Raw genomic sequence first — 27,141 nt, 5'->3', positions numbered from 1 at the left:
GAGGAAGTAAAACTCCTTGCTCATTGTGTTTTACAGCCTTCCTTAGTAAAACTGCTGAATTGTAATTTAAAATATTCCACCCTTTCAAATAAATTAAGTGCAGCCCTTAAAAACAGGAAATGAGAGGCGCGCACGTATTGTCAACTAAACATTCACAGACCTAGTACCACAAAGCAAAGTTGAAAATCAGAGAACAGTCCTATGAATTCACTATAGAGGATGACAACAGGGGTCACCACCAAGGGAGACGTTATGCCTCTGGCAGTGAACTCTTGGGCTGAAACCTGAATGCTAATTAGGAAAGAAATGAAAGACAAACATCAGCTCAAAGGGAAATTTGGATCTTGCGTGATCGTAGATATTCTGAGATTCAGATGAACCTTATGGTACTGAGGGAAGTTAGAGTGTACTTGATGGTAGCAGCAGCTGAACCCTCCCTTCCGAAAACATAACTGCCAGTCAGCCAGATGTTCCTGCAGAACTCTGGCAATACATCAAAAGCAAACAGAATTATCTTGCCTGAAAGATAAGTTAAGCTTCTGTATAGTACTGATTTTCCATTAAGTTATCAATATAATCACCAAACGTCAGCATTTTTTTAAATTTCATGGAACATTTTAAAAATATTTATTTATTTATTTTGGCTGTTCCGGGTCTTAGTTGTGGCACGTGGGATTTTTAGTTTTGGCATGCAGACTTCTTAGTTGCGGCATGCGGACTCTTAGTTGCATTGTGGCATGCATGTGGGATCTAGTTCCCCGACCAGGGATCGAACCCGGGCCCCCTGCATTGGGAGGGCAGTCTTACCCACTGAACCACCAGGGAAGTCCCTGGACTTTAGCATTTATATTGTCAGTTTCTATTCAGTCACAAGAAAAGTTTTTTTAGTCTTCTTCCATTCCATGCCATGCCTCTCCCTTTGCTCTCAGACCTGTTCCTTAGAAAGATGGAGCAGCCATGCAAGAATACTAAGGGAGGGAAGGAAGGAAGGAAGGGAGGAAAGAAAGAAGGAAGAAAATGAAAGAAGGTACATTAATGTATGTTTCCCATGGTCGCATCCGCTATTATTCATTTCCCCTTTCCAACTCAGTCTCTTCTGCTTATGAGGGACCCTACATTCAAGCCAAGGAGCTTGAGCTTAGTTTCAGACTGAAACAGTGTTTCAGGATTCTGCATTTTACTTAGTAACTCAAAATGAGAAAAAATAATAAACTTCCACGACTGAGTTTTGGACAATTTCACCTTCCACTTCCATTGGTGTAAAGAAGAATATTCATGAGGAGAAAACGATTGTGAGGATGATTGGCCACAGGACTGCCTTACAGAAAGTACAGCTTCACAAACCTTTCCACCAAGCTCCTCACTTAACTCTACCCGCACAGACCAGTGGGACCCACCTAGCTCACTCTACCCAAGATCCTCCTGTGTTTTAATGGAGACACTATAATAGCAGTATCTAGCTTTTCCAAAGGGGAAGAAACTTAGTATTTTTGGTTCATTTTTGTTGTTGTTGTTGCATGTGAGGCTAAATGCAGATATTCGTGCTGCTGGCAACATCTTAGGAAGTGATTTAACCCACTTGCATAGCCAGGCCTAATTTATCATGTGGCCCTGTGACTTTAACCCTATTTGTTTCTCCCTTCCGATAATTTCAATCATGTTTGTGTATTAATGACTTAGGGCATAGCTTTATTATTTCAGAGGCTCTGAAGTCCTACTTGATTTTTCTAATTCAGAACTCGGCTTTCTCTCATTCTGACCTTATCTGCTCTCTTCAGGAACAGATCCAGGAGACCAGAAAACCTTACCACCCACATCTACTCTTCATAATCAAGTCATTGGATGAAGATAGGCAGGTAAGCTGGGAAAGTTATCCTAGATCCTGTTCAGGCCTGGCAGGCACACCCACACAATCATCGGTGAATATTCTCCAGGGTTAGCACTGCCCAGGGCTTTGCAAATTGGTGTTCTCTCTCCACAGTTTATATTTCGAGACAGCTTCCAGTGAGAATCATATAGTCAGAAACCAAAATGGTAGGTTATAAAAACCTATGGATCAGGGAAAAACAAAAATTTGACTGCTAATTTCAACCTATAATCAAACAGTAAAAGTCATCCATTTAACTTACATCCCTTTCTTTTTCTGAATCACCATCTCTAATAAAGGGGAAATTTTGTTTAATGATGAAAAGTAGGAGCAAAAGGCCTGGGATAACCCACAACTAAATAAGCAGTTGTAGAACATTAATGATCATTGGGAGAAGATGAAATCAAAAAGGGAGAGACAGGCAAGGGAGTTGACATGAAGTTTGAAAGACCACATTCAGCCTGCACCCTCAAGAAAATGTCTAAGAGAAAGTAGGCCAGAACAACAATGAAGGTAGGGTGAAAAAGATGTGACTTTAGTTTTCAAAATGTCATGTCCGTATTGAGTGTCCCTTTGGTCCAAACGAGAAACAAAGGGAGAAATCAAACAGCTTCCCTGACAAGCAGAACAGTTGGCAAAGAGTCAGGGGTAAAATCTTGGGGAAAGCCTCAGCGTGCAGCCTAAGAACAGGTGGGAAGAGTCCTTTCAGCTTCTCTGTTTCTCCAAGTCCTGCTTTTCTCATTGCCCACTATTCCCCCTTTCAGTCTGCTCTTAATTTTACCCCATGCCATGGCTCACACCTGGCTCTCTCTGTGGATTTCTTTTCTTTTTTTTTTTTAAAGGCTTCTGGGGAAGACTTTTCATCCATTCATTCATGCTGTACATTCAAAACCTTTAAGATGTGATTTTTCAATAACATATGATTAACTTATAAAAAGCCACTTATGATGCCCATAAGCAGAAGGGCTGACTTGATTCCATAACAAGGCCATGACCAGGTGGTTTTATTGGTTGTGACTTTCCAGCCATCAAAACAGGCTTGTTATTATAAAGCACAGTGGAAAGGGAGATCTAGACTTTGCTTCATTCTCTGGGATGTTCTTGAGAGTGAGTGTTGACAGATCACCAGGTTTTCTTTAATTGTTCCCAATATGTACATAAGCGGATGTTTCTTTAGGCAAAAACAGCTATTGCAATGAGCCCAGTGAAGCTTTGAATTTCCTTGAGCCTACAATAGATTTTAGGAACACCATTTATTAAGATCAATGTGCTTTGTTTAGGTCACTGAAAGCCATAACCATGAAAGAAACAAATTGATAAAATGGACTTCGTTGAAATTAAAAATTTCTCATCAAAAGAGACCATTAAGGGGCTTCCCTGGTGGCGCAGTGATTGAGAGTCCGCCTGCCGATGCAGGGAACACGGGTTCGTGCCCCGGTCCGGGAAGATCCCACATGCCGCGGAGCGGCTGGGCCCGTGAGCCATGGCCGCTGAGCCTGTGCGTCCGGAGCCTGTGCTCCGCAACGGGAGAGGCCACAACAGTGAGAGGCCCGCGTACCGAAAAAAAAAAAAAAAAAAGAGAGAGACCATTAAGAAAATGAATAGACAAACCATGGACTGGAAGAAAATATCTGTGAAACATAAACTTGACAGAGGACTGATAGCCACAGTATAAAGAGAATTCCTACTCAGTAATAAAGACAAAAAAATTGCTTGAATGGATAGAGGATTTGAAAAGACATTTCACAAAAGAAGATGTGTGAATGGCAAATAAGCACATGGTAACATGTTCAATGTTATTAGTCATTAGGAAAATGGAAATTAAACCCACAATGAGCTATCACCACATACTCACCAGGATGACAACGCTAAATGCAAGCTAGGATGCGGAGCAACTGGAACTCTCATACATTGTTGGTGGGAATATTAAATGGAACATCTGTTTTGAAAAAGGAATAACAGTTTCTTTAAAAACTAAACATACACCAAAGACAAATATCATATGATATCGCTTATATGCATAATCTAAAAAAAATGATACAAATGAACATATTTACAAAACAGAAACAGACTCACAGACTTAAAGAACAAACTTATGGTTACCAGGGGCGAAGGTGGAGGGGGGATAGATTGGGAGTTTGGGATTGACATGTACACACTGCTATATTTAAAATAGGTAACCAACAAGGACCTACTGTATGGCACAGGGAACTCTGCTCAATACTCTGTAATAACCTAAATGGGAAAGGAATTTGAAAAAGAATAGATACATGTATATGTATAACTGAATCACTTTGCTGTACACCTAAAACTAACACAAAATTGTTAATCAACTATACTCCAATATAAAATAAAAATTAAAAGAAAAAACGAAACATACATCTACTCTGTGATTTAGCAATTATGCAAGGAGGTTTTTCCCAAGGGAAATGAAAGCATATGTCTATAAAAAGGCTTGTATAAGAATGTTCCTAACAGCTTTATTCACAATAGCCAAAAACTGGATACATCCCAGGTGTCCATGAACATATGAATGACCATACAAACTGTGGTGTAGTCACACAATGGAATACTACTCAACAATACAAAGGAATGAACTACTTTCACACAGAATAATGTGACTCAATTTCATAGATAGTATGCTGAGTGAAAAAGGTCTTACTCGAAAGAGTTTCTTTTATTTGATTCAATTTTTATATGAAATTCTAGAATAGGCAAAACTAATCTATAGTGAAAAAAATCGAAACAGTGCTTGCCTCTGGGAAGGCGAGTAGGGGTGAGGATTGACAGGAAACTGGGAGGGAACTTTCTGGGGCAATGGTGATGTTCTATGTCTTAATAGGACTTTGGGTACACAAAACTCAGAAAGTATACACTTAAGGTTTTATATTTCATTATATATAAATTTTACATCAGAAGAAAAAAGTAAATATCAAACTGAAGTTTTTTATGCCTGCCATTTACTTTTTTTTTTTTTTTTTTTGGCCATGCTGTGTGGCATGCAAGATCTTAGTTTCCCCATCAGGGATCGAAGCTGTGCCCCCTGCAGTGGAGGCACAGAGTCTTAACTACTGGACTGCCAGGGAAGTCCCTGCCATTTACTTTTTTTTTTTTAATTAATTTTTGGCTACATTGGGTCTTCGTTGCTGCGCACAGGCTTTCTCTAGTTGCGGCGAGCAAGGGCTACTCTACGTTGCGGTGTGCGGGCTTCTCCTTGCGGTGGCTTCTCTTGTAGCAGAGCACAGGCTCTAGGCGCCCAGGCTTCAGTAGTTGTGGTGAACAGGCTTAGTTGCTCTGCGGCATGTGGGATCTTCCCGGACCAGGACTCAAACCTGTGTCCCCTGCATTGGCAGGCGGATTCCCAACCACTGTGCCACCAGGGAAGCCCCCATTTACTTTCAAAAGCATAAGAAAGATAAGAAGGATTAATGGAGGAGGGATGTATAGATATGCAATAAAAGCAAGGTAGTACAATGTTAATGGTAGGCTCTACAATTAAATGGTAGGTATATGGGTATTCACTGTAAAATGCTGTCTGTGTAAAATTTTGTGTATATTTGGAAACACTCACAGTAAAGTGTTGGGGGAAAAAAATGAATGTGCTAGTCTTACCCATGGACCCTTTTCAGTTGTTTGTTAGATCTAAATACTCTATCTTTTAATATTCATATTAGATTATAAATACAGAAGATGAAGCCTTGGGTTTGTAAGAATCTCACATCTGACTTCTTTTTCTTTTCAAATCTAGTCTTTCATACCTTTTATTGTAGCAAACAAAAGAAGCCAGGAAATGGTTATTATGAGAGGAAGGGAGGGAGAGAGACCTGTGACCCTAAAAAAAAATACCACACACACAAAAAACTCCTACTGTAAAATATTGAATATCAAGAGCTGGCAAGCGCTTCAGAGTTGTAGAATCAAGAAATTAATGAAAGCACCAAGACTGCATCCTCAGAACCACTGGGGAATGATAATTACAGACAGTATTTCTGGAGCAGACACATAACCTTGATTCCCAGGATACCCCCTAAAGCACTCTAATAGTATGCTATTTGAGGAAGGTTTTTCCACCTTTAATAACAGGGAAATAATGTTAGAAGGAAAGAAATCCCTTATTTAGCCACTAGGGTGTCATTATCGAGCCCCAGTTGAAGGCCCCTTTAAAAGCATCCATATGGTAAAAGAATATGTTTCCCCACGAAATCAAAACTGAGTACATCTGAGACTTCTGAACATCTTTTTTCTTGGATCTTAAAATGGATTTGTGCATATTTGTGAAAAAAAATTTTATGATGTGCTATCTTCCAAAGTGAATGGTTATTTATAATTCATAAAAGACCTGAGCACAGGAAAATTCTTCCCTTTTATTAGCGCTGTAAAGTTAGACCAGCTGATCTTTTAGTACATACTACAGACACCAAATTCTCCGTACGGTTGAAGTTTCTCTCCTCGAACTAAATGCAAAGAGGCAGTGCTACTGAAGCTATTCTTCAAAAGCTGGTGGGGTCCGTGTCTCTTTTGATTAAATGTTAAATAAACAAAAAAATCATTCTCAGAGCCAGTCTCTAAAGACACAGAAGGGAGCATACTTGGAATGCTAAACATGCTTTCTAAATCTTGCACAGCCTTTGTAACATACAACGGCATATTTTTAAATGGATTTTCTTTTCTGTTTCCAACACTTAACCATCGTCTTCAGACACAGTTGCCACATCATTTCCTTTCAGCTGCTGCTGGCTGTTTGTGGGTCATAGTACAGGGTCATAAGCAGAAGTGACTTGGGTCAAGGAGTAATAGGCACCAGGGATTTGGACCCATCACAGGAAGTCCTGGTGCCAAGGGCTCCCACCCAGCTGCACCTGCACATCCCCGACATGATATCACAGAAAGTTACTTCCTTCACAGAATCCAGCTTTCTTAGCTCACCGTACCAGGGTCACGTCCACCTCGATTAGTGGCATGCCTCGGACCCACATAAGAGAGTTTCACAGAATTTTTAGAGATCTAAGTTCAATCTGAAAATAACACATGGTTTTGTTTTCTTTGAAGTTCCCTGCCCTCTAATATTCCAGACGAGCCTTTTAAGCTCTGGTATAGAACTATCTGGAGATAGAAACTCTTTCTGTGTCCTGACTTTTAAATACCTTGACTTAAAATATAGGTTGATAACTGCCAAACACAAAAAGGCAACTCACTTACAGGACAGGATCCTTGGTCAGAAAGGATTGCCTCACCCTGCAAGGACAAGGGATGAAGGATTCAAATGATTCTTGAGCAACTGTTTTACCACCTCATGCTGCCTGACTCAGAAGAGAAGGATGAGGAGATCTCAGCCTCTTGATGATACACCAGCTGCACTGTGTAGTACCAGCAGTGGGAATGGAAAAGGCAATATTTATTCTGAGGGCCCTGACAACATCATCATTAAGTCATTCGTCCACTCCCAAGTGGTTTGCATTTTCCACCAGAGAGGGAGGCCTATGAGCTGTAATTCTAGGCATTTTTTTTTTCCCTTTCTACCCACACTCTTATTCAACATGTCTAAGCACTGTTTGGAAAAACTAGATAGCTGACAAAACCAAATATGCAATATGCTATCATATGTTTTCGTTTAACACTTTCAGAATTTATTTCCCTATCACATACATGAAATCTTTCAAGTTCTTCTTCCTCATCATCCACCACCCAAAACACTAAATCATTACATAACAGAACTGTTAATCAATTATCTACTGTGTCATATCCCTCCCTCCCTCCCTCCATCCATCCAACCATCCACACTACAAGTATTCCTTGAGTATTTACCATGTCCCTATGGTGGAGATATAGACATGAGTAATTTATGACCTTGCCCTTCAGGAGCTTCCAGTCATACAGAAGATGCTCACCTGTATGGTCTCCCAAGCCTTCAATGAACAGTTAACTTTCTGCTGTTACTTCATCACGGCAAGGAAACAGGAGCCCTTACTCTGCCCAGATAATACTCCTAGGTTCATGAACTTTGTCCACCGCATTTTCTCTGCTCACCACCCTGTCCTCTGAAACCTGGTACACAGTCAGTCATGAGAGAAACTAACTAAATTTACTATTGGAGCAGATTTCAGGACATAGCTTGGATAAGACACAGGATAATGTCAGATTCTCACTTTGCAATTTTAAAATTTAAACAGCCACTGCCAAATACAGTGTATTGAATTTTCTCTCTCCTTTCTAGGGCACTGACCCCCTCCTTCACAACGAGACCTTTGGGGTTTCAATTCATCTGGCTAATTCACTCCAATCTACCCTTCAGTTCAATCGTCTTTCTGGTTTCCAGAGATAAGTCATGGGATCCTTCCTTTCGGGAGGCCCTAAGTGTGGCTTCCTTATCCATCATTCACGGAGCTGTGTCCTTTGAAATACTGTTGTGCTTTTTTTTTGAGGGGGAGGGGAACTGAATTGGAAAGAAACCTGGGTTGGGGAGAGGATGCCAAGAAGGCACCCAAGGCTTCCCTTTATGCTGCATCCAGACACACCTCTGACCAACTCAAGGGTTTGTTTATGACATTTCATAAGCAGACCTAACAAGCTCCTTTGGCAATATTCTTTGAAGACGTTTCCATCCCCCAGGACAAGGCCAGAGCTTCCCGGTCTGCCTGCCATAGCTCACCAAGACTGGGTTCCAGGTATGCAAATGCGTTACAGGTGCCTCAAGATGTGGACCCTCTCAGCCCAAGAGGCTGCCAGCCTGGGTCAGAGGCAGCCAGGGCGGCCACTCATGAAAGGTAGGGCTGGGCTGATAAGAGTTCTGGAGAGGTGACCAAACTCGGCGCCCCCTGTTTGCCTAGGGGCCAGAAATTGGGGTCTGCCATCAGTCCCGTGCTGGCACTTGGTGCAGAGGCCTGCTCCAGTCCTGGAGTTATATCCTTATCCTCAAAACCCCCCAACCTTCCAGGCTAGGTTCTCCGTCACCCTTTACTCCTCTTTGCCCTGAACCAAAGGTGACCACGTCTGGCTGCTCTTCTGCCTGGTGTTTATGACCATCCCTTTGGGAACCACTAGCCTGGGTTTTCCCAGCTTCTTCACCCTCAGTCCCCTTAGCCCAGCAGGTTCAACAAAATATAATGCCAGCCACTTAGGTAATTTAAAATTTTCTACTAGCTACCTTTTGTAAAGTTTAAACAGGTAAAAAAAAAAAATTTTGCATCCAAATTTGTTAATTTAGGGCTTCCCTGGTGGCGCAGTGGTTGAGAGTCCGCCTGCTGATGCAGGGGACACGGGTTCGTGCCCCGGTCCGGGACGATCCCACATGCCGCGGAGCGGCTGGGCCCGTGAGCCGTGGCCACTGAGCCTGCGCGTCCGGAGCCTGTGCTCCGCAACGGGAGAGGCCCCAACAGTGAGAGGCCGGCGTACCGCAAAAAAAAACCAAAACAAAAAAACAACCAAATTTGTTAATTTAACACAGCTTTATCGAGATAAAATTCACATACCATACAATTACCCATTTAAAGTGTACAACTGAGTATATTCACCGAGTTGTACAACCAGCGCCACGATCAATTTTAGAACATTTTCATCACCCCTTAAAGAAATTCCATACCCATCAGCACTCACTTCCCATTTCCCTCCAATACCCCCAGCCCTAAGCAACCAACCATCTACCTTCTGTCTCTGTTGCTTTGCCTCTTGGCCATCTCATATAAGTGGAATCATACAATGTGTGTCCTTTGTGTCTGACTTCTTTCACTTAGCATTGTGTTTCAAGCTTTGCTCATGTTGTAGCATTCACTTTAATCATTTACTTTATTTAGTTCAATCTATCCAAAATATCATTTCAACATGTAGTCCATCTTAAAGATGAAAAATGATGTACTTTGCATTCTTTTTTTCACACTAATTCTTTGAGCTCTGGTGCGTATTTTACACTCAGAGCACATCTCAGTCAGACCAGCCACACAGCAAGTACTCATTACCCACATGTGGCTACCGGCCATTGTGCTGGAAAGCACAGCCCTAGCCAGAGTCCTTTCCATTACTCTTTAAAGGCAACAGCTTTCTCTGTTCACCACCATACTCCTGCATACCCTCTCTACCCCATCAGTACCTACACTGTGGTTCACAGGTGGCTTTAGGATTTTAAGGCCAGCACCATGCTTCTCTTCCCTAGTAGAGAGCCCTGAGCTTGTGTTTCCATCTGGGCAGTGGCCACTCAGGTCAGAACCTACACGCAGATAACTGGAGCCCATGCTGCCTGGTCGCTTTCCTTGCCCAGGTGCCACAGCTGGATGATATATCTAGCTAAAGGGAAACTTTCTGCTTTGAAAAACTTAACAAAAGAAACTTTTTTCTTACTTTTTAGAAGCAGGTCTGTCATTTCTTAATTTTCTCCCTGGTATATTTTCCAGCCATTGTTTTGCTAACAATTGCTCTAAGCACACAAATAAAGCTCACTGGTAGTGGTAGATTTAGAAAATTGCTACAAGCTTCCTCACAGCTTTATCCTGCTTCTGTCAGCCATTTCCCCCAAGAAAATGGACGTTTAATCAGTATGAGGCTTCATCTTATAAGTCTAGCTCATCAGCTAACGCCTCCTTCTAGACTCAAGAGAAGAGACAGAAGCCTACAGCACTGCAACCAACTGGCCAGGATGCAGAGATTTCAACAGGAAACAGGACCTTTATGAATGAAGCACATTATTTATCTCAGTGTGGGTATGTCTATATGGTCATATGTAAGTTACTTCTAAACACCTGTAATTCTTACGATGGGCACATGGCAATGTTTGTGAAATTGCCTTTTTGAAGGAAAAGCTTTCAAAATTGGGGTTATTTAGTCCACAATATGGAAAACTGAGGGCAGGTTTAAAATGTGCAAATTTAACAGAGACATAAGAAGAACAACAACATCAGCATCTTCCCTGTTTTTCCTCAGGGTAAGAAGAGAGAAAATGAGCTGCTGGAGAAGGGACTGAGGTTCACCTTAGGAAGAACATCCTGTCAATAACATCGAAGCTCTGGAGAATCTCATGGAAGGAGCTTCAGGGTTTTGGTCAACATTCATTCTACCAACATTTACTGAGGACCTTCTGGGCATTTCTTGGTTTGTGTCTAATTCAGTCACAGAGCTAAATCAGGAAGATTTCACTCAAATGCTTCTCTGGAGGGTTTCCCTAACTTGAAGTATTGCTATCTCTTTTTTCCCAACTTTTCTTCTTATTCTCTGCCACCTATTAAGGTTCACAGGGCCCAGTCCTGGACCCTGCAAAAAAAAAAAAAAAACAACTTTAAAAATCAAGAATTAGGGCTTCCCTGGTGGCGCAGTGGTTGAGAATCTGCCTGCCAATGCAGTGCGACAAGGGTTCGAGCCCTGGTTCGGGAAGATCCCACATGCCCACATGCCGCGGAGCAACTAGGCCCATGAGCCACAACTACTGAGCCTGCACGTCTGGAGCCTGTGCTCCGCAACAAGAGAGGCTGCGACAGTGAGAGGCCCGCGCACCACGATGAAGAGTGGACCCCGCTCGCCACAACTGGAGAAAGCCCTCGCACAGAAACGAAGACCCAACACAGCCAAAAATAAATAAATAAAGAAGCTTTCATTTAAAAAAAAAAAAAAATCAAGAATTTTCTAAAAGAAAATCTGACCCACCGCACCAGTCAAGATTTCAGCCTCTTGATCAAACAGCCACTCAGAAGGCAATGGCATGCTGAGAAAAGCAGGCAGTAATGGTAGCCAGTTCAGAGGTGTGAGGACTTGCTGTGAACTGGTTTATATTACCTACCTCCTTTTACTCAACAGAAACTCTCTACAGAAAATGGCAATACCACTACCATTCTAGGACTCCTTGTATTAGGCCTCACCCAACAACTGCTTGGCTGTCTATCCAGAACAGTTAACACAGCCAGTGCCCCAGGGAATGTCATAAAATTTCACTGTATTCAGTGACGCCCTATTCAGTGAATTGCAGAGAACCTAGTCTTCTTCTGTACACCTGGCTATGAATCACTGACTCAGTGACCTCCATTTGGGACCTGCTTTCCTGAGGTAGTTAATTTAGCCTTCATGAGATGGAGGTACTGAACCTTTCTTAGGGATGCATGCCTAATTTCACATAACTGTGAAGTTACTTCGGTTGTTTACATGGCAATCTTGTGTGATCTAAGCATCTCTATTGCTGTCATTTTATGACCATTTGAAACATCTTAATAGTCCCATTTTTTTTCTTTTCCTCTTGCTCATTTCCAAATGGAAGGAATTCTTATGAGGTAATAGGGTGGTGGGGAGAAACACAGTTTGCTTTAGCTCCTACTAATTATTCCATGTTATGCTTGAGTGGATTATTTGCATCCGGTCCCTATTTGTTAACATTAATGGGCTATGTGTGCATAACTAGATCGAATTATAAAAGGACTTCCATTTTGAGTGGTTAACTCTCACACAAAGAAAGAAAAAGAAAGAAGGAAGGGAGGGAGGGAGGAAGGAAGGAAGGAAGGAAGGAAAGAAAGAAAGAAAAAGAAAGAAAGAAAGAAAGAAAAGAAAAGAAAAAGAAAAAAGAAAGAAGAAAAAGAAAGAAAGGTAAAGGAAGGAAGAAAGAAAGGAAGGAAGGAAGGAAAGAAAGGAAGGAAGGAAGAAAGAAGGAAAGAAGGGACCATATCCTAAGCTAGAGACAGCAGCCTTGGGAAACCTGTATTGGAGGAAAAAAAGAAACTCTTAAAGTTCATCACAAAGACTTTCTGGTTTCAATTTCCTCTCTTCTTTTGAAATAAGATCCAGTACTCCAGCCTTCCACCTAGAGTAAAGTAGCTGGGACTTGGCAGGAAGTGGTGTGGCAGACCACCCAAGAATTAGGGGTATCTGATGTGGAAGGGAAAAGTTAAATGAAAATCTGAAAATGAGGTCAAGTAGATGAGAATGAGTCATCAATACTGAGCTCCGGTTTCTGTCCAGTGAAGATCCCTAATGCTAGATCGTCCAGTTAATCATCCAGCTAGGAAGGGCTGGGCTAAGTCACTTTCCAGGCCATACCTCAGCCTCCAGGCAGTGTAATCCTAACCCTTTCGAAAGACCTCCAACGCATTCAAGTTCCTGAGAAACGTTCCTGTTCTATAAACTCCTCAGGCTGTCTTCTGTCAACACACCTCCTTTCCTTTTACTCACACACATTTCCTTATCACCATCTGATGTATTTTGTCCCTTCCAATAAACTGTGAAGTTCTCGAAGCCCAACAAGAGGTCTTGCTCTGCCTGACTGTCCCCCCTCCACCTCCCAGCCAGTACCTGGACAGAGGGGTAACTTACCTGGTCTATTATCACTCTGGATCAAAGTTCTCTTTTTTAGATTGCAAGATTCAGGAGAGCAGGACCTCAATTAGTGTAAAGTGCAAGTGACTTCCTGCCAGAGTCACTTTCTACTGGTAGGCATCTGAAGCAACCACACCCGGGGTGTGATTGGAAGGGTGTTAGAAACCTCCTTCCACCCTCACCTTCTGAAATTCCACCAAGTGACACCTTTTCACTTAAGGTTTTGATCTTTGTTAAAATACAGATTCCCCTGGGAGCAGTAACTTGATAAGTTATCTGTGATTTAGAGTAGATAAAGGAGCTTACTGAACCTGGAGAGAGGAGAGGAGATAGCAGTGGAGGGGAGGTTTGGGTGTCCATTGGCCCCATTCACACCAAAATATTTCAATAATGTGTGATGGTGGTGTTGATATGGAGAATCATTCTTCCAAAGGCCCAGCCCCCAACACCTTATGTATTGACTGAAGTATGAATAAGGACGGGGACATTTAGTGAATGCTTTCTATGTGCTAGACAGCGCTCTAAACACTTAAATAGTAACTTGTTACACCTCACAACTCCCCGAAGTTGGCCCTGTTATCATCCTAGTTTTACAGATGAGGAAACTGAGGAAGAGAGGGTCCCAAAGTCACACAGACAGAAGGTGGCAGACCCAGGAAACGAGTAAGAATGATTGACACTTTTAAATATCCAGGCTTGCCTTTCTCATCCCTTTTCCATGTTGACCACTTCCCCTCCCCGATTTCCATCCTCCTCCCACCCTTGTCAGTAGATTTACCTGAGATAATCCAAATGAATCCTAAATGTGGGAAACAAACAGGCATCTAAGAAAATAGAGACAGCGATCCAGGCATGGATGAGTCCTTCCACAAAGAAGTGTTCAAAAAATGACAACCAATATGCTGTCACTGACGACACTTTAAAAAATGTACATTGTGATCCAGTGCTTTAGAAGTACCCAGGGGGGCTTCCCTGGTGGCGCAGTGGTTGAGAGTCCGCCTGCCGATGCAGGGGACACGGGTTGGTGCCCCGGTCCGGGAAGACCCCACATGCTGTGGAGCATCTGGGCCTGTGAGCCATGGCCGCTGAGCCTGTGCGTCCAGCGCCTGTGCTCCGCAACGGGAGAGGCCACAGCAGTGAGAGGCCCGCATACCACAAAAATAAATAAATAAATAAAAGTACCCAGGGAATTTTCTAACCTGCAATATGCCCATTTTGGGTGCTTTTTCCCCAACACTACGAGCAAAACAGAGATACTAACCATGGCAACCTCTATATCACTTGATACACGTAAAAGGAGCAAAGGCTTCCTGAGAGAGGGGGCCCTGCATCTGTGTGTGTATATGCTATTTCTAAGACGTGTATAAACTGAAGCAGGCACAGGACTCATCCAACAACTTCTTTTCCTTGAGGAGGATGAGTTGAGAAAGTTCATCTTGTGCATCAGACTAGAGAAGATAGACTTCTTATTCATCTTTAGATTGGAAAAATAAACTAGGCATTGGCTCCCTGGAGTTGGAGGTGACAGCCCAGTAATTAGCAGGAGACCAAAAGCAAAAGGAAAAAGCAGATAAATAGCAGAGGGCTGTGGGATGGCACCATGTTTTGCTCCCGATAGGCGCTCATGTTTGCAGGGTTTTGTTCAGTGGAAGGGCATGCGACTGGAAAGTGGATTGCTTTGAGGATGCCCTCACAGTACAGCTCATGGAGCAACACGACTGGGACACCTATGCCCCAGCGCTACTCCAAGGTGCCGCTGGGTTCTTCCTGGGAATGGCTCTTTCCCACTCAGCATCAGAAATCAGCAGCAGAGTAATGATTAGAGAAATGCAAATCCAAACAATGAGATCACCTCACGCCAGTCAGAAGGGCCATCATCAAAAAGTCTACAAACAATAAATGCTGGAGAGGGTGTGGAGAAAAGGGAACTCTCCTACACTGTTGGTGGGAATGTAAATTGGTACAGCCACTATGGAGAACAGTATGGAGGTTCCTTAAAAAACTAAAATTAGAGCTACCATATGATCCAGCAATCCCACTTCTGGGTATATATCTGGAGAAAGCCATAATTCAAAAAGATACATGTACCCCAATGTTCATTGCAGCCCTGTTTACAATTGCCAAGACATGGAAGCAATCTAAATGTCCATCAACAGAGGAATGGATAAAGAAGATGTGGTACATATATACAATGGAATATTACTCAGCCACAAAAAAGAACAAAATAATGCCATTTGCAGCAACATGGACGGACCTAGAGATTATCATGCTGAGTGAAGTAAGTCAGACAGAGAAAGACAAATATCATATGATATCACTTATACGTGGAATCTAAAAAAATGATACAAATGAACTTATTTACAAAACAGAAACAGACTCACAGACTTCACAAAGGGAAAAGGTCAGTGGGGGGATAAATTAGGAGTTTGGGATTAACATATACACACTATGATATATAAAATAGATAACTAACAAGGACCTACCGTAGAGCACAGGGAACTCTACCCAATACTCTGTAATAAACTATATGGGAAAAGAATCTGAAAAAGAATAGATATATGTATATGTATAATTGAATCACTTTGCTGTACACCTGAAACTAACACAACATTGTAAATCAAGTATACTCCAATATAAAATAAAAATTAAATTAAAAAAAAAATCATCAGCAGAGGCTTTCACCCTAAGCTCTACAACCTTCCTTGTGAGCCTGAGGTGTTCTTACAAGTTGTGTGACTTTAAAATTTTTAATGATCTTCACAAAGTTCACATTAAGGAAACAGCTCTTTGAAGCACAGCTCTTACCCTTCAAAAATTGTCTTTATAATTTGGGGGTTTGGATTGATTAATTTTTATGACAAACCATGCAAAGACTTTCCAAAATTTATTCTTTCCTTTCATTATTATCACTGGAGGCTACACTATATGTTCTTGTACATAGGTAGTGTATGGTCAACTTGTTGAGACTTTTGGAGGCTTATAATTACCAATAAAGCACTGATAACTACTGTGCTTTACTCTTGTACTAGTAAAAGACTAGTAGTACATTTTTTACTTTGAAAGAAATTTTACTTTCATAATGACCTTGGCTTGCTGGTATATCCAGTGCTACAAAAAGTATTGATAGCTGCCTAGGTTGTGTATCCTTTGCTTTCTACCATCCATGCTTAAAATTAGAGACATAGTAAGGATTCTACCAGCCCAAATATATCTACAGTTAACAGAAGTTAGAGGAGTTCTCTTTCATTCTGAAAGGAATGGGAATTTTTTTTTTTTTTTGAGAATTACTGAACCCACATTTGGTAATAAGCCCATTATATAATGGATTCATATATCAACCGTCAGTTTTTCCTTATTAAAAAAAAGGGGGTGGGGGGCTTCCCTGGTGGTGCAGTAGCTGAGAATCCGCCTGCCAATGCAGGGGACACGGGTTCGAGCCCTGGTCCAGGAAGATCCCACATGCCACAGAGCAATTACGCCTGTGTGCCACAACTACTGAGCCTGCTCTCTAGAGCCCACGAGCCACAACTACTGAGCCCACGTGCCACAACTACTGAAGCCCGTGCACCTGGAGCCCGTGCTCTGCAACAAGAGAAGCCACCGCAGTGAGAAGCCCGTGCACCACAACAAAGAGTAGCCCCCGCTCACCGCAACTAGAGAAAGCCCATGTGCAGCAATGAAGACCCAACACAGCCAAAAAGAAATAGATTAAATCAATTTTTTAAAAAAAACAAAAACAGAGGCGGGGAACCCTTAACTGATGGGGCAAGGGAAATCTAGTTGTTCACACCTACTCTGGAGAACTTTTGAACATCCCATGGGGTCTTAATTATTAAGTGTGTGTCGGAATGTCAGCTTCTTCCTTCAGGATCTTTAACTACTGATTCGTTTCTTTTTTAAAGTACTGTGTTTAGCTATTCAGTCCTTATCAACTTATTCCAGGGGGAGGCTTTGTATCTCTAATATAGCTGTTTCTGAGTCACTTACAGCTCTTCCTATGTCTCACCTGGGCACTCCAGTCACAACCACATTCTCCTGGTGAGATCAGCGTTCTCTCTCTGAGGGTACTGTGGCCAGAGCAGGGGCAATTTAAAAGCCCTATCTCATGGGAACAATTTTTTCTTGCTTGGAGTTTGAAGTAACTGCTTCCTTCAGTGGGAGAATTATGAAGAGGATCATTGACCAGTCTTTGTCTCTCATTTAAGGTATTGTTGTTTGAACACTTTGTGTTCAATATCACCTTGAGTACACGAACACCCAAGGCCTTGAGGAAACTCTGACATACATCGAGGGGGTACTGATGAGATGGGTGGTCCAGACAAGTCATTTGGCTCTGGCCTCTGGCTGAAGGGGATCCCAGACTATGGCCGCTATTCTGTAGCAAACTCAGGCAGAAAAGCAGAGAGCATATCACCATCATGTGGATACTAAATTAAATCCAACAAACTCTTAGTTCTCACGATATCTGCAGGAGAAACGCCAGATGCAGGAGTGAGCGGCCTTAAAATCTGTAAGCTTCTTTGTCCTTTTGGAGGCTCTCCGACAGCCCAAAGACCTGTTGATGCAGTAATATTTTGCTGATTCCTACAGCCAGGAATGGATAGAATTTTGTTGTATCAGCAGTTGTCAGTCAACAAACCTCTCTCTTGTTGGTAAGGTGCATCAAAGGCCAGGACAATACCAGGAATGATATTAAGTGTCCCAACAGGAAAAGGAGGCATTGTCACCCACACTGCTGGCCAACTTGTAAGAACCAGGGCATATGGAGAAGCAGTGCAGGCCGGAGTGAGGAGTGCAGACAGATGAGAGACAGCTGTTCCCTGGCAGGGTTCTGCATTACCTCGAGGGGAGAGCCAAGCTCTGGCTCTTGGAGGGGCTGCTGTCTGCACTCGCACGCAGAGGCAGGGCACACAGGAGGGGCCCTGGGAGTGTGCTCAGGCAAACGTGAAACTCAAGCCCTGAAAGCTAAGCCCCAAATCCAAATACGCTGTTACGCAAAGCATTCGCAGATTGGCTCGCATTTGATTATCGTATGAGGTTACTTGTTGGCATGTGCTGAGTAATTCCCTGGCATGCCCGCAGCTTGTCAGGGGCATTCCTTCCTGAGTCACAACTGGACCAAAAGCCTGGCTCAGGGAGCAGGGGCCAGCACTGTCTAAGAGGCTATCTTTTTTGATGAAACCTACAGCCCTCAGTACTGATTTGCTGATGTCACCATGCCTGCTTTTCCATCTTCAAAGATGAGCTGGTAGGCATTTCCAGTGAGTGTTTGACAGACTCAAGGAAACATTTTGGGGGTTGCACATAACTGTTGAAGTGAGGAATATTCGTCTGTCATCAGTTGGATGAGAAAAGTTAAAATTCCTGCCAGAACTTTGGAGGCCTAGGGAGATGGCATCTCTCACGGGAGCAACATTAGGCCAATTACAATGCTCAGCATTTTCCCAACACTATGGGTTCAGAGCTCTTTGCGATCCGTTTGTTTCTTTAGCTGAGTTTCTTAAACACACACCACCCCTTGTGGAGCTCTCTGGGCCTCCACCCAAAAGCTGAAGGATACAAAGAGGAAGAAAAGACAGAGCAGCCGGCTCTACCCAAAGAGAGAAATCAAGCCAAATATTTCAACGATTCATTACTCTCCAGAAGCCTGTCAATACTTACAATGGGGGGAAAAGGAGAACAGCCAAAATGTACAGCAGTGGAAGACTGGCCACATACAATATGGAAAAATAAGCAGTCATTAAAATCATGCTATAGATTGTAGAAGAAACTTTAATGACATGGAAACCCATAAACAATATATGGTTAAGTGAAGCTAATTATAAGACATCATGGACAATGTGATTACATTTTGTACATACATATATATATATTTCTAGGTGATATTTACATATAGAAAAAAGACTGAAAGAATATAAATTAACATGTTAATCGCAATATTTCCAGGTTGGGGTGGATTATAAGAGATTTTTCTTCTTTTCTCCAAACTGTCTACAATGAACACGTTTTAATTTTGTTTACATTTTGTTGTTATTATTATTTTGCTTATAAAATAAAACATGCTCACAGTATAAGGTTCAAACAATACAGACATGTTTAAAGTCTAAAGTAAAATTCCTCTTAATCCTGCCTAACAGATAATCCTTGCATGTACAAATATGTATTTTTAAATTATTCTAGAATATGTATGCAATAGAATTACATATAGGTCTTCAATTCACCTTTTTCACTTAAGGTATCTGGCACATCTTCCCAGGTATGTGTGAGTACTTTTCTTTTTTTTTTCGGTACGCGGGCCTCTCACCGCTGTGGCCTCTCCCGTTGCGGAGCCTGTCAGGCTCTGGACGCACAGGCTCAGCGGCCATGGCTCACGGGCCCAGCCGCTCCGCGGCATGTGGGATCTTCCCGGACCGGGGCACGAACCCGTGTCCCCTGCAACGGCGGCGGACTCTCAACCACTGCGCCACCAGGGAAGCCCTCTTTTTTTCTTTTTTAAGTTGATCAGTGGGAGCCCTGGCAGGCCAGCAGGGAATGGGAGTTACAGCCACAAGTCCACCAGAGTGAGGGTCTCCCCCTTCCTGCTGCAGATGGACAGGGGAATCAATGGGCACTGAAGTCCCAAGATGTAAGAGCTGAAAAGAACTTTTAAAAAGACTTAATTAAACCCATTCCTTAAATGAAGAGATGAAGATCCAGAGACCAGAATCCAAGTCTTCTAACTCTGTGTCCAGTATTGCCTTTACCACACTGTGTAGTATAAAATAGATAATAAGAAGTTCTTTTAAAAGAGCTCTTATCTTGCTAACCTTTTGTTTCAGTCTTAAAGTCCCTTAAGGGAACTGGGGGAGGTTATCTCTCTCATTGTACAGATGATAATACTAGGTAAAACCTTTGCTAGGCACCATGGGCCAGGTTCTAAGCTGAGCTATTCGCCTGCATTACCTCATACAGTTCTCACAAGAGATCTCGGAGGTTAGGGTCCTATTATTTTACCCATCTTACAGATGAAAAAAATTAAGGCTCAGAGAGACTGAATAACTTTTCAAAGGTCCCACAGCTAGGACATGATGGAGCCAAGACTTGAAACTATGTCTAGCCCCGGAGTCCCTACTTTTGAACATTACACTTTCTTTCTTGCAGGCTTAGCACATAAAGTTTTCACAAAACACACTTTAATTACTCTCTCCCTTTCCCCTTTGTTGTTGTTATCCAGTCCTCAAACAAAGCAAAACAGGAATGACATTAGAGAATGCAATTTGGTGTCAGGCAGGGTTCAGGGGCCCCACTTGGTGTTCAGGACTCCATGCCAAACACTGGGGTAAAAACAAAACAAAACAAAATAAAACAAAACACCCAGTCCAACCACAGCTATTCTCACAGTTGGCAAAAGAGTCGCCTGGCACTCTTCCTCTAAGGATCCTGCATGTCCCATACAAGGTGGTAAACTGCTTGCTCCCCAGGTATTTTCATTTCTTATGTAATAGTGCACTCTTTTCAACTTGGCCAACACGTTAGCACTTGTAGGTAAAGCCGATCTTTTTTTCGATCAGACACACAATACATACTGAGTCATGTGTAGAAGGCCTGTACAATGTTTTTATTGTGAGCAGAGCCCCAAGGGCCTCGTCTTACAATCCTCACCTCCACAGAGAAAGAGCCTGCCTGATGTTGCTGCATGTAGCTGTCACACGGAGCTGCCAGAGGCTGGGCTGTGCCATGAGCTGTCATTTCACCCACTCAGCTCTGGCCCCTCACAAGCTGGTGGTCAGGACTTTCCCGGACACTTATACTATAGCCTTCTCTATAATTTGTTCACCTTCTTCTCTTTCTTTCCACTTTCAGTGCCCTCCCTTCTCTCCCCTCCATGCTTCTGTTCAATCTCCCTGCCTTTTCTATTTTCTGATTCATTTCCTCTTCTTGTATCTTGAAAGGCTGCACTAGTTCCACTACTGTTCCATAAAGCACAGAGCTGGTCCCCTTTCTCTTTCTTCCATACTCCCCAGAGTCTATTCTGTAGTCTCCCCCCGTCCAAGTGCCTTTTCTCCTCCTTTCTCTGCTCACCAGCCTCTTTGTCACTATGATAGCCGTTCTCAGCAAAGAGGTTGGAGGCGCTGTCCTGAACGTGGAGACTCTGCATTGAAAAGATTCAGTGCATTGGCTCAGGGGGCCCGGCTGCTTGGGTAAACTTCTTGGCACTGCTCTTGACTAACTAGGTGAGGTCAAGGAAGTCACCTAGGCTCTCTAAATCCCAGGTTCTCTCCAAGTCAGATGGTGATAATGAAAGTCCCTGGTTCTTAGAATTGTTGGGAGCCCTACATTAGACTCCGTAGCTCTGGGGTTTGGTTCTAGACCTATTTGCTTTACTAGTTGGGTGATCTTGGCCAGGCCACTGAGCTTCTCTTTGCCTCAGTGTCCTTGCTTATAACACGAGAGTGGTGATAACAGTATCTACTGTATTGGTGTATTGAGAAGATTAGTTAATAAACATAAAAACACCCGGAATAGTGCCTGGCACACAGGAGCCTTCCCCCAATGTTGTCCATCGTGACATTTATTCATGGATGTAAGATGCCTGGAATAGCTGGAGACACTCAAGCGGTGGCAGTTACCCACTTGCTAAAGACCTTTGTTCCTCTTGCTCTCTGCTCTTTGGCTGCGCCTTTCCTGGGAAGCCTGATTGTGACGATTCTGCCCAGAGTGTGTTTTCATAAGAACTCTCTCTGCCCTTTGCACCAAGTGAAAACCAAGCCATGGAGAAGCCCGGCTTACAGACATACAGCTAAAGAAGCAAAATAGGAAGGGAGTAACGTGGCAGGTTTTCTACAGCAGATTTGCTTTTGTGCCGATGTTATAGGTGGAACAATGACATCTTCCTGCATAGTTCTGCAAAATGACTTTTGCAAATCACATCATATTTAACTTCTCTCTTTAAATGAGACACTGTATATAAAGAGCTTAGAGCAGGTCTTGGAGCCCCATAAATTATAACTCTTAGTTGTTTTATTCTTGTAAGACTGATCTAGTCACATTATAGAAAGCTTAGAAGAGAAAGAAAAGGAAAAAAACACTGCTTCCTTAAGTTCACCACCTATGATCATTTTGTACTCTCACATCTTAATATATTATAACAACTCATGCTTTAAAGGGATCCTATCAAGAATAATTTCAGAAAGTGAAGATTCCTTCTTACATTATTAATACTTATATTAATAATATAAGGAATATTATATTAATCTCTTCAAGATTGCAAGTAGAGATGTGCCTAGATTCTCTTTGGTAATGTGAGGAAGCCCAGAGTGTCATCTCCTCAAGTGATCTCCAGGTCAGAACATTCTCAGCATCCCTTGGAAGGTATTCTGAGAGTCAGTGTCCTTAGTGTCTATATTTCCCAAGAGAGAAAGTGATAGGATTCATTTGTAATCAACCAACTTAGAGGATAGAATATAGCACCAGATAACCTCAGAAATACTTGAGTTCACTTGTTGTCAGAGGTGAGCCATGGGTGTGAGGTGTTGAAAATATTATATATATGAAGGTTAAGGCTCATGGATCCCTTTTTTGGAAAAATAACAAATCACTTTGGTTCACCTTCTGTGGGAGCTCACCTTTCCATGCCCTGGGGGTTCACTTTAAGTGTGGTGTACTGGGATAGCTCTTTGATTAATGGGGCCTTTATATTCTGTGCATTCACTGCCCCCTCTCCATCCACACTAAAATATTCTTCATATAAATCCACTTAAAGATTTTATTCCACTAATTATTAGAGAAATGCAAATCAAAACTACAATGAGGTACCACCTCATGCCAGTCAGAATGGCCATCATCAAAAAGTCTACAAATACAAATGCTGGAGAGGGTGTGGAGAATAGGGAACCCTCCTACATTGTTGGTGGGAATGTAAGTTGGTGCAGCCACTGTGGAGAACAGTCTGGAGCTTCCTCAGAAAACTAAAAATAGGGTTGCCATATGATCCATCAATCCCACTCTTGGGCCTGTATCTGGACATAACTATAATTCAAAAAGATAATGAACCCCTATGTTCACAGCAGCACTATTCACAATAGTCAAGACATGGAAACAACCTAAATGTCCATCAACAGATGAATGCATAAAGAAAATTCGGTACATATACACCGTGGAATACTACTCGTACATAAAAAAAGAATGAAATAATGCCATTTGCAGCAACATGGATGCAACTAGAGATTGTCATACTAAGTGAAGTATGTCATAAAGAGAAAGACAAATACCATATGATATCACTTATATGTGGAATCTAAAATATGACACAAATGACCCTATCTATGAAACAGAAACAAAATCAGGGACATAAAGAATAGACTGGTGGTTGCCAAGGGGGAAGGGGGTGGGAGAGGGTAGGAGTGGGAGTTTGGGATTGGCAGATGCAAACTGGTATATATAGAATGGATAAACAACAAGGTCCTACCATATAGCACAGGGAACTATATTCAATACCCTGTGATAAACCATAATGGAAAAGAATATAAAAAAGAATGTATATATGTATAACTGAGTCACTTTGCTGTACAGCAGTAATTAACAGAACATTGTAATACAACTATACTTTAATAAAAATAAATTAACAAAAGATTTTATTCCATAGGAACAGAATATGAATATGACTAAGAAAAGCTTACAATTTAGAAAAATAATTGAAACTCCTTAAAGTCTAATGTCCTAAAGGGCAGGGGAACTCCACAACAGAAATAAAGTTGTAAGCTTTTAATAATCAGCTACATATTCACGGCACTTTGTCATGTGCAAAGCATTTTTTAACAGTCACTATGCATTTACTCATTCGTTTACTTATTCTTTCAATACCAGAATCACATTATGACTTTTGTGGGCCCCAGGTACTTTCGCCTTCTTGGGCCCCTTCCTCCATTAAAAAAAAAAAAAAATTAAAATAGCTTAGTAGATTTTTGTAGGCCCAAAAAATTTATTTTCCTTTTTTTCTGATATGAGACAAAATTAAAACACCTTTTGTACTCTGACAACTTGGTTTTTTTTCTGATTTTAAGAGAAACTGAAACATTTTCATGGGCCCTGGGTATGGTGCCTACTGTGCCTCCATAAATCAGCCTGCACCAAGAGTGGGCTGGGGTTAGAAATGCAGATGGGACTTCCCTGGTGGCGCAGTGGTTAAGAATCCGCCTGCCAATGCAGCAGGAGACACGGGTTCGAGCCCTGGTCCGGGAAGATCCCACATGCCACAGAGCAACTAAGCCCGCGAGCCACAACTACTGAGCCTACATGCCACAACTGCTGAAGCCTGTTTGCCTAGAGCCCGTGCTCTGCAACAAGAGAAGCCACCACAATGAGAAGCCCGCACACAGCGACCAAGAGTAGTCCCCTCTCACCGCAACTAGAGAAAGCCCGCACACAGCAACGAAGACCCAACGCAGCCAAAAAGTTAATAAACTAATAAATAAATAATTTTAAAAAAAGAAGGAATGCAGATGAACACACTGCATTGTCTCCCGCCCCCTCAGAAGCTCAACAGCCTCAGGGAAACAGAGCAGCACTCATGCCATGATGATGCTGCTGTTCTGTAGTCCTGCTGCAACGGAGGGCTGGCAGCTGTCCCACAAGAGCATACAGGGGCCAGCATCTAACTACTAGGAAAGCAGGAAGATGGGTTTGTGGAGGAAGCATTGTTTGAATGACTCTTTAAACCAGCATTTTTCAGCAATTTGTGTTTGAGGCCCAGGTTCAAATTTTAGAATTTCTGGCAGGCCACTTGAAAAATTGAGAAGTGAACATTAGGCCAAAGAAGCAAGTTTCAGGGAACTGAAGAAACCTGCTATTAATCTCAGTATATGGAGATATACACAATTTTATATTCTGATCAATACACAAGATTTATCTTTGCTGCAAGCACGGGGACATACATCTACCTCTGTGTCAGAAGGCAGTGTCAAGCTGACTGGCTGCTGTGGCGCTAGATGAAAGGGATACATCGGGCTGGGAGGAGGGGTGGGAGGCTCAGGGTATCTAGCTGGTTCCACAGGGAGACCACAGTTCAATGAGGCACGAAAAACCTTTCCCTCCCTATCATATAAAAGACCACAGTGGAGGCAGAAAATATTTCTTCTCTGTGCTGAAGAACAACCAAACGAACCAAATGATAACATTTAGCCTCATCTATGAGAAAAAAAATATTTTAGACATTGACCAAAATTTGGCAACATAGTTAGTTGCAAGGCGTTCAAGATACACCAGCTGCCAGGCTCCAGTAGTTAAATCTACCGACCTCAGGATAATAAGAGCAAACACTTAGGCTGTCCCAAGAACCATTGTGAAAGCTTTATATTTGCTTTTCATCTTCATAACAAATCTACTATGTGAGTATCATTATTATCCCCATTTTAAAAATGAGGAAAGTAAGACGTGGAAACTTCAGATAACCTGCCTTCGTGAGGGGCAGAGCTGAGATTCGAACACAGGCTCTGAGACTTGTTCTCTCCGTCGCTGCCCGTCACCATCTGGGGATGCCTCTGGCACACCGTCCACTATCTCGTGTCTGAACACTGCTGCTTTTGCTCAGCCTCACACAGAACCAGCTTGATTGCCCCTCGCTGTAGGCCTCTGACCTGGCACTGCAGAGTGCAGTGGGGACCCACTCAGCCCCACAGGAGCAACACAGAAGGGCTCCGAGGACTTACCACTCTGACCAGTGGCCGACGGGGAATAACAATGGCTCAGTCCCAAGACAGATTTCACACGACTTAGCAGTCCCACAGGGTCCAGCAACTGGTAGCAGAGTCAGGGTTGCCAGATACAGCACAAAATGCCCAGTTCACTTTGAATTTCAGATCAACGACAAAAAATTTTTTACTAGAAGTATGTCCCAAATAGTGCATGGTACATACTTGTAGTAAAAAAAAATTCTTTATTTATTGGAAATTCGAAGTTCACTCTGTGTTTTATTATTTCATTTTTTGCAAAAAAGTGACACCCCTAAGCAGTAGCCACGCTGGTGACGCACGCTCTTACAGGCCTGCTTCCTTCCCTGCCTGGCTCCCCGGTCTCTCATCCAGCTCCCTGGGATCACAGGCACAATAAAGAACTTGCATGGGAGCTTTTGTCACAGCCCCAGCTTTCTGGAAACCCAGACTATGACCCAACTGGGCAAGGATTTTGCCAGACAGTGAGGTAGCTATAATGCTCACAGCCATCCTGTGAGACAGGCATTGCTATCATCATCACACTCAAATTACAAATAAGGAAACTGAGGCTCAGGGAGATCCATCCGTTGGCCAGGACCCCCTCAGCTGCTCTAGCTCCACCAGTTTCTTACCGGAAAGAGTGTTCCAGGACATTCTTGAGAGACATTGAAGCATTACTGGAATGAGCATTAATTGGTTCAGATAATCATTGATTCACTTAATAATTACCCCTATTTGTTGAAAGAAACTGTCTTGTCCTCGCATAAAGGAATATAGTGACATATGCACTGAGAGAATTCGTCTCTTAACAGCTGTAACAGCAAGAGGCCCAATTTCTCCTGTTTTACGCTAGTTGGAATGATCACAGTTAAAGCATGAAGTTTTCAACCTCAATTCTTCACAAATAAAACCAGCAGCACATTATCACTTCTATATATAACTAAATATAATGTATTCATTCTAAAAGTTATGACTGATTACAAAGAGACAAATTCAGAGGGACTTCCCTGGTGGTGCAGTGGATAAGACTCCACGCTCCCAGTGCAGGGGGCCTGGGTTCGATCCCTGGTCAGGGAACTAGATCCCACACGCATGCCGCAACTAAGGGTTTGCGTGCCACAACTAAGAAGCCCATGTTGACGCAACTAAGGAGTCCTGGAGCCACAACTAAGGAGCCCACCTGCCACAACTAAGATCCAGTGCAACCAAATAAATAAATAAATAAATGAGACAAATTCAGAAAGCCTCGAAATTATACTTGCCTTTGACCTGCACCGGAAAGTTGGTTTCTTTTCCGTAAATTAC

General features: G+C 42.5%; 1 long non-coding RNA gene across 1 annotated transcript; it reads right to left on the bottom strand.

Moving 5' to 3' along the window:
* Positions 1 to 1,847: 1,847 nt before the first annotated feature.
* LOC136794008 (uncharacterized) lies at positions 1,848 to 27,141 on the bottom strand. The gene is made up of 3 exons (XR_010840155.1): positions 27,099 to 27,141; positions 3,723 to 3,806; positions 1,848 to 2,049 (listed from the first exon to the last, which is right to left on the bottom strand). It is a non-coding gene; the product is annotated as an uncharacterized lncRNA (long non-coding RNA).

Source organism: Kogia breviceps, chromosome 4 (genome assembly GCF_026419965.1).
Source record: "Kogia breviceps isolate mKogBre1 chromosome 4, mKogBre1 haplotype 1, whole genome shotgun sequence".
Taxonomy (NCBI): domain Eukaryota; kingdom Metazoa; phylum Chordata; class Mammalia; order Artiodactyla; family Physeteridae; genus Kogia; species Kogia breviceps.
The sequence above is the reverse complement of the archived record's forward strand: the minus strand, read 5'-3'. Positions and strand labels throughout refer to the sequence as shown.